This window comes from Oryctolagus cuniculus, chromosome 17, assembly GCF_964237555.1.
Source record: "Oryctolagus cuniculus chromosome 17, mOryCun1.1, whole genome shotgun sequence".
NCBI classification, from domain to species: domain Eukaryota; kingdom Metazoa; phylum Chordata; class Mammalia; order Lagomorpha; family Leporidae; genus Oryctolagus; species Oryctolagus cuniculus.
The window spans coordinates 54,723,470-54,738,578 of record NC_091448.1 but is presented as its reverse complement, the minus strand read 5'-3'; the positions used below and the strand labels follow the sequence as shown (position 1 = coordinate 54,738,578).

Genomic DNA, 15,109 nt, shown 5'->3' with positions numbered 1-15,109 from the left:
TCTGTCCCGGTTGCCCCTCTTCCAGGCCAGCTCTCTGCTATGGCCAGGGAGTGCAGTGGAGGATGGCCCAGGTGCTTGGGCCCTGCACCCCATGGGAGACCAGGAAAAGCACCTGGCTCCTGGCTCCTGCCATCGGATCAGCGCGGTGCGCCGGCTGCAGCGGCGGCCATTGGAGGGTGAACCAACGGCAAAGGAAGACCTTTCTCTCTCTGTCTCTCTCTCTCACTGTCCACTCTGCCTGTCAAAAAAAAAAAAAAATTTAGTAATAATGGAGTCAGTGCTGTAGTGTAGTAGGTTAAACCTCTGCCTGCGACACCAGCATCCCATATGGCACCGGTTTGTGTCCTGGCTGCTCCTTCTCCGATACAGCACTCTGCTAATGGCCTGGGAAGGCAGTAGAAGATGTGCTTGGGTCCCTGCACCCACATGGGAGATCCGGAAGAAGTTCTTGGTGGCTGGCTTTGGATCAGCGCAGCTCCAGCCGTAGTGGCCATTTGGAGAGTAAACCAGCAGATGGAAGACCTTTCTCTCTGTCTTTCCCTCTCTCTGTAATGCTGCTTCTCAAATAAATAAATCTTTTTTAAAAATTTAGCAGTTACATAAATACAATACATGTATATATGCACATTAAAAGTTCCTTTGGGGCAGGTGCTTGGCTTAACTGTTAAGACACCTGCAGCCCATCTTGGAATGCTGGGTTCAATGCCCACCTCTGACTTCTGACTCCAGCTTCCTGCTAATGCAGACATTGTGGAAGAGCAGTGATGGATCAAGTGATTAAGCTCCTGCCACTCATGGGGGACACCTAGATTAAGCTCCTGGCTCTAAGCTTCTGCCTTGGCCCAGTCCTAGCCATTGTAGATATTTAGGAAGTGAATCAGCAAACGGGAGCTCTGTCTCTATTTCTGTGTATGTGTGTGTGTGTGTGTGTGTATCTTCCTTTCAAATAATTTTTTTAATTAACTCCTTTTGTTGGAATTATTGGTGCCTCAAGTAAAAAGAATAGAATTTAAAATTACTTCAATAGAATAAATGATACTTTCAAGGCAAATCAAGTCATGCCTTGTGTTTTAAACTTACTCTGTCACTTTAATTTTACTGGTAAAACATACTGCTACAAGGAGGAAATTCCTTTAAGCTGTGCACCTAATTTTAAAATTCCTTTGCTAATATTTGACTAAATTGAAGCTCTGTTTGGAAGTCATGTGAGTTAATTATCACAGGCTGTCAGGTAAATTTGTCCCCTTATGACTAATATAATTTACCACCTTTAGGGAGCTCCCACAGCTTTCTACAAACAGTAACAATAAAAAATTTTTAATATAGCAGGTACAGTGTTTTTCATATAAACATCTGTAACTTCAAATTTACAAGACAACAGTCCTTGGAACTAGTAAAACGTTTTTCAGTGTTACAGAAAATGTCTCTGCTGTCCTCAAAAAACACAGAAATCAAACTGCAGGAGAAAAATGCACAGTACCTGTTGATTTACCTTACATCTTACACATCTCTCTCTCTCTCTCTGTCTCTCCCTCTCACTGTCTGCAACTCTCCCTCTCAAATTAATTAATTAATTAATTAATCTTTTAAAAAAAGGATTCATTTGTTTATTTGAAAGGCAGAGTGACGAGATAGAGGGAGAGACAGAGAGAAAGGTCTTCCTTTTGCCGTTGATTCACCCTCCAATGGCCGCTGCAGCCGGCGCACCGCGCTGATCCGATGGCAGGAGCCAGGTGCTTCTCCTGGTCTCCCATAGGGTGCAGGGCCCAAACACTTGGGCCATCCTCCACTGCACTCCTGGACCATAGCAGAGAGCTGGCCTGGAAGAGGAGCAACCGGGACAGAATCCGGCGCCCCGACCGGGACTAGAACCCGGTGTGCCGGCGCCGCAAGGCCGAAGATTAGCCTATTGAGCCAAGGCACTGGTCAATAAATGAATCTTAAAAAAGGTGTATTTGTATTTGTGTGTGTGTGTGTGTGCAAGTGCAAGGGTGTGTGCCAGTGTTCTGGCATCCCATATTGGAGCACCAGTTCCAGTTCTGGCTGCTCCACATCCTATCCAGCTCCCTTCTAATGTACCTGGGAAGGCAGTGGATGATGGCCCAAGTACTTGGGGCCCTGCCTTGCATGTGGGAGACCCAGATGGAGTTCCTAGTTCCTGGTTTCATCCTGGCCCAGCCCTCGCTGTTGTGGCCATTTGTGGGGGAGAACCAGCAAATGGAAGCTCGCTCACTCTTCCTCTCACTGTTTCTCCCTCTCTCTCTGTCACTCTGTCTTTCACAATAGCTAAGATATGGAATCAATCCAGATGTCCATCAACTGATGACTAGATAATGAAAATATGGTATATATACACTGTGGAAGACTACTCAGCCATAAAAAGAATAAAATCCTATCTTTTACAACAAAATGGATGCAACTGGAAACCATTATGCTTAGTGAAATAAACCGGTATCAAATATGTTTTCTCTGATTTGCAGTAATCACAGAGTACAAAAAAAGTAATGTAAACGAGAGAAATTGACATTTTGAGATTTGGTTATTATTTACAGCCTTTGTAAGGAACAGCAGTTTTTATACTTACTACTCATTGAATTCTTTATTTACTGGAGGATTAAGCTTGTGATTATACAATAATCTGAAAATATGTCATCGTGAAAATTAAAAGAAAAAATAAGAAAGGAAGGAGAAGGCGCATGGGAGCCTGGGCAGGAGGGAGGGTAGGGTGGCAAGTATCATCATGCTCTTAAATCTGTAAATATGAAATACATGAAATTTATTTACATCAGTTTTTTTAATTTTAAAAATTTTAAAAAGAAAATAAAAAATCTTATCTAAACATGTGCTCATTTTTTTTTATCTTCCAATAAGAGATGATGGCTAGCTGAGAACTCTCAACAGCCTTTCATTTCTTCATGGTTTCTTTGTAAACTGCCAACTGAGGCCTGTAGTTTCCAGCTAAGGACAAGTTCAAGAAGACAAGGATGACAAGGCTCTGTTTCCCTATCAGCCAGCACTTTCCCATGGGCTGTGCCCAGTGTCTCATCTGTACTATATCCTTCAGCCATCACACTGTTACGGTGGAGGAGGCAACAAAAGCTGTCAACACTTAAGCAATGTGGTCCAAGCCATGCAGAGGTCAATTTCAGAACCAAGATTTAAGCCCCGCAGATCCGTGTGAATCTAGAACATGGCTCTTCAATAGAGAACATGAAAATAAAGACCTCAGTGTTGGATTTAATATATGATAAGAAGCAATTCACACATGTGACTTTGCATTTTCATCATCAACATTCCATTTGAGAAATATTGTCTCCACCGGGCACCAGGAAAGACCTCAGTGCTGGTCAGATGTGGTGGTAGATGAGAGCTCTTAGACTTGGGTTCTGGAAAGGATGGAAGATAATGAATGCACAACCAAGCAAAAAGAGAAATAGAGAAGAAAACTGGATAAGGGCTCTGGAGAGCACTAAGGAGGAAGGGGGGGAACTGTAGTCATTTGTCTTTCCTGCTCTAATTCTCTTTGAAGACGTTAGCCCTGGGAGAGTAGGAATTCCTGTTCTGCATTTGCACATAGTAGGATCAACATATCAGTGACACACTATTTATTTATTTATTATTTTAAATTTTTATTTGACAGGTAGAGTTATAGACAGTGAGAGAGAGACAGAGAGAAAGGTCTTCCTTCCGTTGGTTCACTCTCCTAATGGCTGCTATGGCCAATCCGAAGCCAGGAGCCAGGTACTTCCTCCTAGTCTCCCATGCGGGTGCAGGGACACAAGCACTTGGGCCATCCTCCACTGCCTTCCCGGGCCACAGCAGAGAGCTGGACTGGAGGAGGAGCAACCGGGACAGAATCCAGCACCCCAACCGGGACTAGAACCCAGTGCCTATATGGGATGCCGGCGCCACAGGAGGAGGATTAGCCAAGTGAGCCATAGCGCTGGCCCAGTGACACACTATTTAAAGGCCAGTGTTGTGGCACAGTGGGTTAAACTGCCACTTTGAACACCAGTGTTCCATATCAGAGTGACAAAGTGCTCTGCTTCCCACACATCTCCCTGCCATTGCATCTGGGAAGGCAGCAGAAGATGGTCCAAGTGGTTGGGCCCCTGCCACTCATGTGGGTGACTAGCATGGAGTTCCTGGCTCCTGGCTTAGGTCTGGCTCAGATCTGGCTGTTATAGCCATTTGGGGAGTGAACCAGTGGATGGAAACTCTCTTTCTGTCTCTGTCTCTCCCTCTCTCTTTACCACTCTGCTTTTCAAATAAATAAATCAAAATAAATAAATAGCCAAGTAAGCACTCTGGATTTGAACATATACCACAGTCTGTTGGAAACTATAGTCTTCGGTAGTTCTGTTTGAAGGTGGAAGGTAAAAGGATTTCCCCCCTTATTCTGTAGGGTGCAGGAGCTCATGGAATATTTACTGTAGTCAGGAAGATCAAAAGAGAGGTCAACACGATCAGTTCTCCTGAGAGAAAATAAAATTAAAGATGTCAGATAATTTGGTGAAGACATTGAAAATTGTAAAGTCTGACCTTCTGACTTGTTTTGCAAAATCCTTTCACCGGCCAGATCACTTGCTGCAGCTATGAGATGAGCCACAAGTGCATCATCTGTTACACAAATGCTGCCTGGCAATAAATGGCACACTCAGAGGGAGTGTTCATCTTCTCGAGGGCTAGCTGCCTTGAACTCCAAGAGTCATCAGTCCCTGAGAAATATAGTTGCTCATTATTCAATATGTAAGCCTCAAACATAGCATTTCTTTCTTTCATTTGACAAATACTTTTTAGTCCAGGTCATGGAGCAGGCACTGGAGATACAATGAGGAGTAAAACTGTACCATAACCTGGACCTCCTGGAGCTCAGCCAATCATGGTAGTTTTTCTACCTTGTTCCCTGAATTCTATCCCATATCTTCTGAACCAGAACCTCGAGGCCAGTGACTCTCAAACTGTAGTGCTTACTAGTCATGGACTTCTGGGCCCTGCCCCTGGGGTTTCTGACTCAGTAGGGGAGGAAGGGCTCAATAATTTTCACTTTTAACAAATTCCCAGGCAATGCTAATGCTGTTGGTCTTGGGATCATATTCTTTTTTTTCTATTTTATTTTTTTTTTATTTTTTGACAGGCAGAGTGGACAGTGAGAGAGAGAGAGACAGAGAGAAAGGTCTTCCTTTACTGTTGGTTCACCCTCCAATGGCTGCCGCAGCCGGCGTACCGCGCTGATCCGATGGCGGGAGCCAGGTACTTCTCCTGGTCTCCCATGGGGTGCAGGGCCCAAGCACTTGGGCCATCCTCCACTGCACTCCCTGGCCACAGCAGAGAGTTGGCCTGGAAGAGGGGCAACCGGGACAGAATCCGGCGCCCCGACCGGGACTAGAACCCGGTGTGCCGGCGCCGCAAGGCAGAGGATTAGCCTAGTGAGCCGCAGCGCCAGCCTATCTTGGGATCATATTCTGAAAATCACTGGCCTAGGATACAGAACCCAAGCATCTGTAGGAGATTCTTGATGTATGTCCTGGGACAGAAAGTAGAGGAGTACGATGTGCCTATCACTGTGCAGGTTGCAATTCATGTTGGGAATTTTGAAACAACTACAAATCCAGGCCCTGCTTTCAAGAAACCTACAATGAGAGAAGGAGGTGAAACACAAAGTTGAGATTTCATGAACAAGAAAAGGGGTTTCCTCTGTGTTCCTATGATATGGACCCAGAAGTTTCAGAAATAAGGGATTTCAATGAGGATTTGAACTATCTGCCGGGTTCTGAAAAGTGAGAAGTCTTTGGATGTATAGTGGGGAAAATAGGAAATTTTTCAGGGGAAACTGATCTGAAGTCCATTTCTTTCAAATATGGTACAGGCAAGAAACCCAAGTAGTAGTAGCAATGGACATGACTTTCTCACTGTATCATTCAGGGTCCTCCAGGGGAACCAAACCATTGAGGGTAGGGGTGGAGGGTAGTGGGGGACAGTAATGAAGGACTGACTGTCTCATGCAATAATGGAGACTGAGAAGTGCCACAGTCTGCTGTCTACAAGCTGGGTCTACAGCAAACTTGGGTCTACAGGTCCAGGCCAAGCCTGAAGGGTTGATAGTAGGAGAAGGCAAGTGTCTCAGTTCAGAGAGCAAATTTGTCCTTGCTGTGCTTTTTGGTTCTACTATGGCTCTCAATGGATTGGATGCTGCCCACCCATATTGGTGAGTGTGATCTTTACTCAGTCTACCAATTCAAATGCCAGTCACTTCTAAAAATACCCTCACAGACACACTCAGAAATAACATTTTGCCAGCCATCTGGGCATTCCTTGGCATGGTCAGGTTTACACATAACTTTTACCATCACAGTCAGAGAGTTTATAATCACAGAAATAATATATGTGGTACAATTTTCATATCATATCTCAGTAGCTGTAGATATTTCAAAATACTGGGAATGGACATCAACAGTGAAATTATAATAACTACAGATCTGCTCCTAGGTTTTATGTGAAATGGGACTATATTTGCTTCTTTATTAACACAGCTGTTAAAATATTCTGGTAACTATGTTTCTATATATCTTGTTTTCTTTAGTTTCACTTAATGCGTTTAAGAATGTTATTCCAATTAGGGGTTCCATTGCACTGAAACAGGGCTAGAAACTGCATTAGCAAGGCACAAGTAGCTGTGTGAAGTAGGGTATCATGGACAAGAGTGGGCAGATGTGGGGATAAGAATAAAAGTAGATGAAGGAGCTGGCGCCATGGCATAGTGGGTAAAGCCGCCACCTGCAGTGCTGGCATCCCATATGGGCATTGGTTCCAGTCCCAGCTGCTTCACTTCTGATCCAGCTCTCAGCTATGGCCTGGGAAAGCAGTGGAAGATGGCCCAAGTCCTTGGGCCCCTGCACCCACATGGGAGACCCGGAAAACCTCCAGGCTCCTGGCTTCAGGTTGGTGCAGCTCCAGCCATTGTGGTCATCTGGGGAGTGAACCAGCAGATGAAAGACTCCTCTCTTTCTCTCTCTCTCTCTCTGTCTTTCTGCCTCTGCCTCTGCCTCTCTGTAACTCTGGCTTTCAAGCAAATAAATAAATCTTTTTTTAAAAAGTAAATTAAGTTTTAATTGGTTAGATGGAGTCATAAAACTCAAGGGCAGAGTCCAGAAGTTTTGGGTGGATGAGATATCATCTAAGAAAAGTGCCAGACTAATTTCTAACTGAACAGCCAACTCAGGGCTTCTCAAACTTTCCTAAGAGTAAGAACCACATGAAAAGCTTACTAAAACATAGAGTCTTGGACCCTATCTGCGGAGATTTCAATTCAGTAGCCTCGAAATCTGCATTTCTAATATGCTCTCAGGTGATGCCCACTTGGGTGATGCCTGTTCACACAGATTACACATCAGTTAGCACTGATGTATACACAATGGCAAATACCCAGAAAAATAAAGCTCAGAGATACTGTGTTAATGCCTTCCAGCACTTGTCAGTGTTGTGAAAGCACTAACCGGGAAAAAAAGAAGTCCCATGACTAAGTTCATAGAAAAGTACAATAAAGACCCTTTATCAAGCCAATGTGCACTGTTACTCTCCACGAGAAGAACAGAGAATGCAGTGTCTCAAGCTTATGTGACCATGAAGTCCCTTTATCATCAGTAATGCTGGGCTAATTGTCCAAATAAAGCTGGTGTAGGCTATCTTCCGAAGAACAAACACCAGAGATGGCTAAAAGTTGTCTACAGATAAACTCACCTTGTTTGTAAGCTGTTGCCCATGCATCTTGAATATAGCTCAAGTGACATGACAAGATGCGATTGAAGACAGTTTCCAGAAGTTCTGTTTCTTTATTTCACTCAAATTAGCAGTTTTTCCTGATGTCAATCTAGAATTGATTGCTTTAGTAAGACCCTGGTGGGGAGGGCCCATTAAAACACCCAGTGACCACGATGAGTCTGCATCATCCAAGACAGCATGTAGGACATCTTTTGTCAAGCACATTCATGGGTGTTGGACACACAGGAAAACGCACTATGTGTGCACACACACACAGACATCTAGTCTCCCATATGTCAGTTCTTCACATAATTTTTACATTCAGGACTATTCAAGATTGGCTAGCTAACACTTTCTCACAAGGATATGGTATTTCTTAGGGGTTTCAACAATTATTTTTTGTTCTCATTACTCAAAGGAGAAAAAATACAGAACAAGAAGCTAATGCTTCCCACAGGGCAACCAAAACAAAGCCAATGCCTTGCTCACTGACAATCTATCAAAAGAACAAAGAATGAGAAAATCCCTGAAAACTTTTGTGAACGTATTTTTCAGATGGGCTGGAAGAATGACTGGAGACTGGGTCTCCAGTGCTTGGATTCTCAGAGCTTGGCTGTTGTCCGTGTTCTCTCTGAAGTATGCTTCTTGAGTCATGCCAAGTCCCAGCTCCTGCACAGGACTAGGGCTTTGGATGACATTATCATCCTTTCCTTCAAATAAAAAAAAAACTCTTCCTCAAGACCTAAAAATACCCAGCCTTGGAGTGCAGCCTTGTTTTCATCAACTCCTCAACACTGGACCAGTTGCTTGACCTGGGACAAGCCAAACCACAATGAAAAAGCAGCAGTTCTGAGGAAGCTGATCCACATTTGGGTTTCCTTGAAATGTCCAGATCACAGATCCTCCTTCAAGTCTGAGAATTTCATTCCCACCCCTAACTCATACTCCTTTTTTTATATTTCATTTTGGTTTAGTTTGGGGGGGGGCTTTTTTTTTATTGCTTTTGGTGGGTGTGATCTTGGCAGCGTAAGATAAAAATTGTTTTGATTGGGGCCCATGTTGTGGCTTAGAGGGTTAAGCCTCCACCTGCAATGTGGTATCCTATATGGATGCTGGTTTAATTCCCGGCTGCTCCACTTCTGATTCAGCTCCCTGCTAATGCACCTGGGAAAACAGCAGAAGATAGCCCATGTGCTTGGCCTCCTGCACCCATGTGAGAGTCCTGGAAGAAGCTCCTGGTTCCTGGCTTTGGCCTGGTCAAGCCTCCATTGTGGGCCATTTGGGGAGTGAACCAGTGGATGGAAGACCTCTTTCTCTCTGTCTCTCCTTCTCTCTCTGTAACTCTGTCTTTCAAATAAATACAAAATAAATCTTTAAAAAATTGTTTTGAGTTTTTGTTCATTCAACTGAGATAAAGAAAACAGAATTAAGTTAATTAAATACTCTTTCCAATCCAAAAAACTGACTTCAAAAATTTCATGATGGTCAAATAATACAAAAGGTTTTTCAAAGAATTGTTGGATAGATTTGATTTTAGAACATGTATAAGATTATTTTAGTGTTGATTGGTATAGCATGCTAACTTCACAGCAGTATCATTTTGGCTAACAGCCCCACACCTGAGGAAATTTTATTTAGATGAAACTCTCAAGTCTAGTGTTTAAGGGCCTTTGTTGTCACAGCCTGGGGGTGGGCTTGGCAGTGGGGCCTACAAGACAGGTGGAAGTCATGGTTGTTTCCAGCTTTGTGGGCCATCGGTGAGATGAAAGACCACAGTCAAAGAGAGGCGGGCCAGGTGCCTTGACAGAACAGTCCAGTGTGCAGAGGGAAGAAAAGATCACGCTAGAAAATGAGTCCTAAAACAGGAAGCCCTCTGGCTGGTGTGGATGTGAGTGGTGGAAAACCAATCTGAATGCAGAACTGTAAGTAAAATAGACAAGCTCAGCGAAAACAGACTGGGGAGCAAGGCAAGAAGCAGGCACTCTGGTCGCCTTGTTTGGAATTCTGGGATAAGGCATGGTTCTTCAAACCAGCTGCAGACTTTCCCTCCTCCCACCTCTGCACTCTCTGTCTCTACCCTTGGATCTAGAACTTCCCTTTTCCTGGATCTCCACCTGTCAAACCCCACCCATTCCTTCATAGACCATCTCAGATGTCATTTATGAAGCCCTCCTGGATTTTTAGACCAGATGCTTCCACTTCATTAAGGAAATCTGTATACACTGCCACAGTGTGCATGCTTGGTTTGAAGAGACTGAGCCAACAGTGTAGCAAAGGGTGAGGAGGGAGCAGCCATCCTGTCTTCTCTGGGCCTTACTCTTAACATGTTCTGCATTCCAGAATAACGACTGCTATAATGATGATTCTACCTTCCTCACAACATTGTAGTATGTCTGGATAAGGCTGGCAGTTCATTCGCTGATGTCCAAATAGCCAACCTCAAGGAATTAGAGAGTACGCAGAATTGCACACATTAGGCATCAAGAGCAATAGGCAGTGTAGCACGCAATCCTTAAGGTCAATTTTGAGTAGATTTGAGTCAGTTTTGACACTAGATCATGGTGTCTTCATGATAATTGAAGATAAAATGAGAAGAGTGTATCTGCATTATTCATAGCCTAGATTATTCAAAAAGTGAGATAATTCCAATTAGATAATTATAGGATGTAAATACCATGTAAATAGTGATATTATCAAAATAATGTTCATATATTATTTAGTTGTTCAGCCAACATGTATTGATGCCTATTTGATAAGTACAAGGACAATGGAGACCATATCCAAATACATACTCATTATTATGCTTCTCAATTGCATAATATGATTAACCTGATACAAATGGGTAAGACAATGTTGAGATTGCAGAAGTGAATGCATTTTTTTTCACATTCACTGTTAAGAAATAATGTCTCTTGGCTTTCATTCTTTTGAAGTTCATTCTACAAATGTGTAGAATATCCATATCCGTATCTTACTTTTATAATTAGAAAAGCAAAGAAACAAACAATAGTTTAGTCTCAAAGGAATTAGTTTTTGCTCACTCCGAATTCCCTTGTTTATACCCAGGTTAGGTGCTCTGTGCTGGTGGAACTTCTGAGTTTAAGGTACCAGACATGGACCATCTCTGACTCTCTTAAGCACTCTGGACTTTTGTTGAACTTCCAGCCACTTTCTCGACAATTCTACCCTTGAATGCTTGCACATGCAAACTTTCCCTCTACCACTTCTATTTCAAATTTTTATTAAACAATTTAGTCTACTAAATTTTATTGCTTGATAAAATAAAATTATAAATGACTTTTGGATTATTCTCATCATCTCTCAATAATTTTAATTTATATTTTTCATGAGCCTCCTAGTTTTCTTTCTATCTAAAGCAAATTCTGAAGAAAATCTAATTACTCAAAAAATTATTTACTTATTTCATTTTATTTGAAAGGCAGAGACAGACAGAAGGAGATCTTCCATCTATTGGTTCATTATCTAAATGTCCACAGTAGCCAGGATTAGGCAAGATTATAGCCAGGATCCTGGAACTCAATTCAGGACTCCCACTTGGGTGGCAGGGACACAGGTACTTGAGCTGTCATCTGTTGCCTCCCAGGACTTGCACTAGCAGGAAGCTGAATTGGAAGTGAAGTGATTGGGCCTTAAACCTGGCACTGTAATATGGGATGAGGATGTCCCAAGCTGTGACTTAACCATTGCATTAAATGCCTGCCCCCAGACTGGACATTTAAAATTATAGATCTTTCTTTTTTTTTTTTTTTAATTTCTTTGAGAGGTAGAATTACAGAGAAAGGGAGAGACAAAGAGAAAGGTCTTCCAACCACTGATTCACTCCCCAAATGGCTGCAATGGCCGGAGCTGGGCAGACCTGAATCCAGGAGCCAGGAGCTTCTTCTGTCCCATGCAGGGACAGAAGCCCAAGCACTTGGGCCATCTTCCACTGCTTTCCCAGGTCATCAGCATAGAGCTGGATCAGAAGAGGAGCAGCTGGGACATGAATTAGTGCCCATATGGGATGCTAGTGCTGCAGGCGGAGGCTTAGCCTGCCACGCAACAGCAGCAGTCCCCCAAAAAGTATAGATTTCTATTGATGACACTGTTTACATTTGGGTTGCTGGTACAAAAGTACCAAATTTGAGCAAGAAAATCAATGCATTACTAGAAAATAATATCAATACCCCTTGTTTTCAGCATATAGGTTGAGGCACCTGGAGTTTCCGCTATGGCAGAAAAAGAGAAGTGGCCCTAGGAAAACTCTTATCTTCAGTCCCAACTTCTCTAGGGCTTAATCTCCCATCTCAGTTTCTAGTCTTACTGCTTTTTAACCCAAATCATTCTTATCTTTCAGTTTTTTAGAGAGGAATCTCTGTTAACAAATCATCACTTTCTATTTCCAAAGTAGTAACACTCCCACTCAGCATAAAATTCCAAGGGTTATATATATATATATATATATTTATATATACATACATATATAATATATATATAAAGAGTATAGGCTGAAACATTAGTCTCCCTTCTGCCTTGTTACCAAACATTTGATGTTCCTTCACTTTAAGATTACCAGTTAATCAACTTCCTGATCATGTTTTCTTTTCTGTTTTTACCACCAAATTCCCTAAAGCAAGCTCTCATTTCTTCATGCCTAGTTTAGTGTAACAGCTTACATGAGTCTGTCTGTCTGTCTCTCTCTCTCTCTAGGCCAACTACCCTTTCTCCATCAGGTGGACTGAGAAAAATGGCTGAGAAAGATCCGAACTTGTCTTCAGTGTATCTAAGACAATTATATGAAAGAGAAGAGGGCATTCCGTGGCGGCACTGGGAGCTTCCCCAGGAGCCTCGTGTACAGTCATGCTCTGGAAATGTTTCGAGGTCATTGAAATGACCAGTGCAAGAAGCACCTCCAGTTACTACAGGGATCAGAAAGGCCACCAGTGCCGTCACAATGGGCAGTTCAGAATACAGGAAACAACAGGCGACAGGCAGTTCAGAATACGAAGTAACAGAGGACAAGGGCCACAGTATCAGTCCAGTGAGGGTTGGATGCCAGGCACTGTTGTAAGCCTTCAAGCACTTTACTGTTTTATTTATTCCTCAAAAATTCTATGAAGTAGTGCTTCCTTAACCATTTTAGAGAGCCAGAAACTGAGTCTTGAGAAGGTTTAGTGAATTTAGAAGGATATTCAGTTTGGAACATGGATAAAAGTTAAGTCCAGGTCCCAATATCAGTTGCTGGAAATAAGATTAGGATAGAGACAAAAACCAAACAAATGGAAAACAACAATAACAAAAATCTTAAGCATCCTGGAATTTGTGAACTGGATCTCAGAGTCACTTTATTTTAGCACCATTCTAAGTGTTGATGAGAATCAAACAGGCACATAAAACACGGTTCCTTCCCTGAAAAGAACTTGGACACTGCATTTTTGCAATCTGCTATCACGTTGCCGTGGAGGTGACTTGAGTTGCTTGGTCAATGCTCACTTGAAATTCAGATTATAAACTTCCTAAGTCAAGGTCAGTGGCTGCTTCCTTTGAACCTCCTTGCAAAGCACAGACTAGGATTCACTCTCGAACTCCCTCTCATCCTGAGTTTTCACGGGATCTGAATGTGACAGATCCCAAGAGGTGAATAATGGCAAGTAAAAAGTCGTTGACTCACGACAGCTGTCGTAAAAATATTCGTGCAATCGAGAAAATTAAAGTGAATGTATATCGTTGATCTGTACTCAGAGTGGAGAAGTCAATTACACTGACTGACACACTGTTCTTGGAGAACACAGTCAGAGGTCATGAGCCAGGTTGGCACAGAAACAACTAAGAAACATCTATCAACTAAGGGGAATAAGGCATGGCAGTTCTTAGTTACGTCTAAAAATGTCATATGAGGGTGCTTCAAAAAGTTTGTGGAGAAATGGAATTAAAAGATAAACTTATTTTGGCAAAAAATTTTTCGAATTCACACATAGCTTTTTCATAATGCACATTTTCCACGAACATTTTGAAGGCCTGTCATGTTAGCCTCTACCTGTAGAATGCACTATTCACTGAAGGGATTTACAAACTGTAGAGACAGAGAATATAACCGTGAGATGACTCAAAAGGGAAGGTCATTTCATAAATAGCATAAAAGATATATTTAATAGAGCATAAAGAAATGCCCATGGGCAGTAGGAGTAGAATAAGAGAATATCAAAATAATTGGTTTGGGCTCTAAAAATGGCTGTTTATCATGGGGAAATGGCACCACTGTTCATCTTACAACAGAGCTGCCCAAATAGTGTGGCATCAGGGAAGGTTACAGATGTGCTAGGAAGTGTTGATCTCTTCAGTCTCAGAATGGCTGAATGTGCTGTAGGGGGTGAAGGTGGATAAAGCCTCTAGCCATGAGAAGGCTGATTAGGGTTCCACAGAGGGTGGCCTCTTAAGCTGCAATGGAGTTTGGCTGGGTACCCTCTAATCCCCTACGGAGGCAAGGACAAGAGTGGCATTTGCCCTGTGCTGAGTGGAACCAAGAAGGACTTCAGCAGCCAGTGCAGAGGATGGTACTGCCTGCTGTAGTCAAGGGACCCCTGGAATGTTAACATTCCAGGAGGCCTGGGGCAGGGCACACAGCCCAGAGTGCAACCAGCCAGAGGGAAGGTACTGGAAGTCCAAGTATGTTGTCCTGGGCAGTTTGGAGTGATAGCTCCAAATCCTGGACCTTGAAAATATCAGGCACCTTGGTGTGTTTGTGATTGATGTGCTCAACCTAGCACATAGACATTTCAAAGATTAGAGCTTCATCATCTTCTGAAATATTTTGTAGGAAAAAAAGAGTGCAAATGAATTAAAATTGTATTCTCATGATCCTAGCCAATTCAACATTATATTTTGTCAATGAAGGGGAAAAAAAAGAGCTGGCAAGTTTGCAAAATATTATTTCAACAGTTGTATAAAACCTGGTTTTACATTTTTATTTCCTTCTGGTGTAAAAATCCGCATGATAGTAATAATCAAGAACGCAGATACAATCTGCATCATTTAAGAAGTTTGATCAGGAAATATGTGGCACATTTCAAATATAAAGCCAGATATAAGCATGGTTTTTTCTTTTCCATGCAATTCAACTCAGATCCTCCTTAAAAGCTTCAATAGAAGATATTATTTGGACATTTCAGACACATTCAGTATTTAGTAATTTCCTTAATGCTGTGTGTACTGTTTATATATTATAAAGGCATACAAAGAAATATTCTCATTAAACCTGTTTCAGATTACTCTAGCATACTACACTAGGATTGTCATTATTTCTCCATGTGCTCTGGCATGTCTAAAAGCACCTTTTCCTGCTAAAAAG

General features: G+C 42.4%; 1 protein-coding gene across 1 annotated transcript in view; it reads right to left on the bottom strand.

Annotated features, from left to right (window-relative positions):
* The window catches only part of LOC138846212 (uncharacterized), a 115,956-nt gene that overhangs the window by 50,828 nt on the left and 50,019 nt on the right, over nucleotides 1-15,109 (bottom strand). The gene's annotated exons all lie outside the window — the stretch shown is intronic.